Below are 4,904 nucleotides of genomic sequence, written 5' to 3' on the forward strand. Positions count from 1 at the left end.
ACTCCTATGAACCCTAGAGCTCTGATACCAACTTGCACGACCCAGTTCTCCAACCGTGAACATGTCATGACGGCACCTGGTCCCCATGACCAGGTAAGCCTAACATTTGCGGAAATATATTAATTGCGGAAAAATAGAGAAAATCAAATCAAATATCTAAAAGAAACTGTACTGAATGCCGCTTGGCAAGTACAACTCAATATCACAAGTCTAAAACAATTCCCAAAACCCGGAAACTCACGGGCAACACAGGCTACAGAAGTGTATAGTAAAGGTTCCAAACTCCAGAATTTCTAACAACCGAAAGAAGGAAAAACTAAGTACTAAAGATAGAATAAGAGGGAGACTCGTCGGTCTGCGGACGCAGCAGATCTACCTCGAAGTCTCCGTAGTCCTCCTGCCTCACTGATAGGGCGCCTGAGTAGAGGTACCTGGATGATCTGCACATGAAAAACATGCGCAGGAAGGGCATGAGTACACCACATCGGTACTCAGTAAGTGCCAAGCCTAACCTCGGTTGGGTAGTGACGAGGAAGGTCAGGGCCATACTGAGACAAAATATAGTAATAACAATAATTAACAGTATGATAATCTGACAGAAATAATAAATACAGCAGTGATATAAGACAGATTAAGCAAGGCAATAGCAAATACACAAGAACGGAACAACCACAGAATAAGTACAGCTCAACACCAATGGTAACAATGAGGATCTCCCAGGATACCGTCCTGTAGTCCTTTTCTCAACTGTCTAGTGGATCTCCCGGGATACCGTACCGTAGTCCATCATGTGTGTATATCCGAAGGATCTCCCGGGATACCGTCCCGTAGTCCAACTATCAATGTGCAGGGGGATCTATCGGGAATCTAACCCGCAGTCCCAAAGTAAAAGTGCAGGGGATCTACCGGGAATCGAACCCGTAGTCCCAAAGTAAACAAACAAGGGGGGGAGCTACCGGAATCCCACATCCGTAGTCCCAATGTAAATGCGCAATCACAACCAGAAGGTACACGGAAACGAAGTACAAAAGACAAGCAACAGGTAGTACTGGCCTAGCATGCTTCACGTAGTACAGTTAAGGCAACTTAAGCAATTAGGCAAGTTAAATCAACTAAACATGCTTTCCTAATCTAGCACAAGTTATAATTTCAAGTAGAATAAAGCAAATATGGAAGGAACTCAATCTCAATATCTTAAGAAAAACCGGATTTCCAACAATTGGCTCAAGTACACGCCCGTCACCTCGCGTACAAGGCACTCAAATCAACAAATAACAAATCCTAAGGGGAAAGGTCCCCCACACAAGGTTAGACAAGCCACTTACCTCGAACCGGCTCAATATCAATAGAAACCACACCTTTGCCACGAGTATCCGACTCCAAATGGCCCAAATCTATTCAATTCAATTACATATCGTAAATAATATTGCAAACAACTGATTCCACTATTAAATTTAGAGCTAGGGCGCGAAAATAGGTAAAATGACCAAAATGCCCCTCCAGCCATCGTCTCGGAATCGAATAATTTTTACGTTTTCAGAACCCTCGTACTCTCACAAGTCTAACCATATAAAAATCTCCCAAATCGGACGTCAAATGACCCCTCAAAACCCCATAGTTAGGTCTAAGAAGTTTACCCACTTCCCATTCAAAAACACGAAATTAAAGGGTGAATTTGCGATTAGATTAATGGGTTTTAGTCATAGGAGGGTAGAGAATCGTTACCCGGTGATTGCCCTTGAAAAACCCTTGAAATTGCTCCCAAATCCGAGCTCCAAACCTTGAGTTTTGATAAAAATGGCAAAACCTCGTTTTTGAAATGTTAAGTACTGTTTAGGAGTCTAAAGCATCGCGAACGCGATAGGAAGCATGCGTTCGCGAAGAAGGAAAATATCAGGGCCCAAAAATTCCCTCCGCGATCACGAAGGGAGGAGCGCGAACACGAAGGCAAGGGGATCAAGAACTACGCGAACGCGACAAGGCTTACGCGAACGCGATGGAGGAAATAGTGAAGCTACGCGGACGCGGGTGATCTTATGCGAACGTGAAGAGGAACGGGCCCCCCTCTCCAGACTTACACTACGCGAATGCGGGAGAGTGGCCGCGAACGCGATGAGAGGATAGGCTACTACTACGCGAACGCGGTCCAGCCGCTTCTGCGCTTCCCAAGCCGCAGAAGCGGAAATACCAGATGACAGAACCTTCAGCAATTCATTCAACTTCAAAATTTTCCGTCAACCACCCGAAATCATCCCGAGGCCCCCGGGACCTCAACCAAAAGCATCAATACCACCTAATACCTTATTCGAACTCGTACCAATCCTTAAAACACCTAAAACAACGCCGGAAACACGAATTAATCAAAGATTCAAGCCTAAGAACTTCAAATTCCAACAAAACACACTTTCGATCAAAAACCTGACCAAACCTCGCCCGGATGACCTAAAATTTTGCACACACATCCCAAATGACACGACGGTGCTACAGAAACTTCCGGAATTCCATTCCGACCCTCGGATCAAAAATTCACTATCGGACCGGAAACTTCAAAAATTCAAACTTCGGCATTTCAAGCCTAAATGAGCTACGAGCTTCCAAAATGCATTCCGAACATGCTCCCAACCCCGAAATCACCTAACGGAGCTAAAGGAACCATCGGATTTCCATTCCGAGGTCGTCTTCACACTGTTCCGATTACGGACCATCTTTCAACACTTAAGCTCTCATTTAGGGACTAAGTGTCCCAAAACACTCTGAACCCTAACACCGAACGTCCCGGCAAACCAAAATAGCAGAAATAAACTTAGGGGAAGCAGTTAATGGAGGATCGGGGCGTAAATTCCAAAAACGACCGGCCGGGTCGTTATATAGACGTTGGTATATTATTTGATAAGTTGAAAATATAATGTCTATATTTATACATGGATTACTCAATAACACTCTTTCTTCATGGAGGATATCTTCTGATAATAATTGCCATGTTGATTGCCACACATATTCTGGCCGAGACATCGAATTGGATAACAACAACATAGCAAATAATTGCCTAAGATATGATGGCATTCCCCAGTTACTTGCTTCCTTTATGGCATCCACATACTTTTTATCATCATCCAATAACCCAAGTGCATAACATGCATCTCTAAATGTGAGATGGTTATGATTGTTGATTCTTTTAAGATCGTCATAGGATTTTGGACCTTTAATCGCATTCAACAACAATCTGAGATAATATAATTCACCAGTTCCAGGCGGAACAACGAAAATTCTTCCAATGGAAAATTGAGAAGTTCTTCTTTTCTCCCATCTTTCAATTGTTTCTTCCAAACAAACTTAAGAGGGAACTCTGCATAAGTCAATTCTCTGGCTTCTGCCAATGTTTTATTTGTCTCAAACCAGCTTAAAAAGATTGATTCCTTCACACTTGGTCTATTTGCAACATCATCAATTGGATCATCATCAGAGAATATAACATTTTGTTCATTTGGAAGATGAAATGATAGTCTTTCGACGGGAGGTTCTCTATGGTGAATTGGAAATTTGAATATTCTCCAAGCAACTTCACATGGTGATATGTATCGACAATCATAATACATATTTATTTCATCAATATTTGATGAATTTTCCTCTTGCACACTTTTGGAAAAAGCAGTGGTAACACGATCATTTCCTTTGTTAATATACTTAAACAAATACTTAATTGATCGTGACTGATTGCACCATTCTACATTAATATGAGCACCATACTTAAGTAATAAGAACCGATTGTGAGGCACCACAAACCTACTATCCAAGTCAATACCATCCTTTTTGATAGCTCTACCATTATCCCTTCGTCTATAAACAGGATAACTCTCCTCATCAATTGTTGTTGACTCAACAAACCGTTTTAGAAAATGCTTGGTACATCTTCCGCTTTGCATGCAAGGAGAAGACTTTCTTGCAGAACCACAAGGGCCATGAATCATAAAATTATGCACGGCCTTATAATAAACAGGATTGGCCAATTGATCAGGTATTTCGGCAGAAATGATTCGATCAATATCTGCAGCAGTTGGATATTTATCACGCTCGTGAAGAAAAAGCAAGATGTGAGCATGAGGCAACTCTCGTTTTTGGAACTCAACTGTATAAATCACTGCACCAAAAAGAATTTATTACACTTCATAAATATAATTGAAATATTCATTTTAAAACCTATTATCCTATGTAACATAAAAAGTAATTATTATTTTTTAGAAGTTGACTATGGCAATATACCTGCTTTTACTTTTCCAAAAATCTGGTTGTCGCGTAAATCCTTTATCAAACGGTCCAATTTGATTTTGAATACCCTAGCTAAAATGTCTGGACGATCCTCAGGATTTAAGCCCCTAGTCTCTACAAATCTACGAATCTCGGGCCACTTTGGATTGCAAGTAAAGGTGATGAAAAGATCAGGGTACCCAGCCCATTTGCATATTGCCATAGCATCTTGATAGTTTTGAATCATGTATCGTGCACCCCCTGTGAAGCTAGACGGTAGAATTATCCTTTTTCCTTGAGAAGAAGGATTAATTTCTCCATGCAAAACAGCATCTTGTAAGCTTTTATACATGTGACATCTCAACTTTTTTTGATTGAGCCTAATATACCTTAATCGAGAAGATTCGATCATTGTATATGCATCAAACAAGAATTGCTGAAATAATCTTCTAGAAGACAAAATCGCCAGAACTTTATTATTCCTTTCTTGAATTTTATAGGCAAAATACTCCCGCATGCTAACACATTTCCTTCCTCCAGTTTCATCACCATCTCCCTCGAAAGGAATGTCCTCTCTGTATCCATCTTCACCATATGGAAATAGTAAAAAGGATATTGTAACCCCTAAATAGGCAGCATTTAATTCATTTATCCTTTTG

General features: G+C 40.9%; 1 pseudogene; it reads right to left on the reverse strand.

Annotated features, from left to right (window-relative positions):
• Positions 1-2,921: 2,921 nt before the first annotated feature.
• On the reverse strand, positions 2,922-4,846 carry LOC109222572 (annotated as a pseudogene).
• Between the last annotated feature and the right edge of the window lie 58 nt (positions 4,847-4,904).

This window comes from Nicotiana attenuata, unplaced genomic scaffold, assembly GCF_001879085.1.
Source record: "Nicotiana attenuata strain UT unplaced genomic scaffold, NIATTr2, whole genome shotgun sequence".
In the NCBI taxonomy this organism is placed as follows: domain Eukaryota; kingdom Viridiplantae; phylum Streptophyta; class Magnoliopsida; order Solanales; family Solanaceae; genus Nicotiana; species Nicotiana attenuata.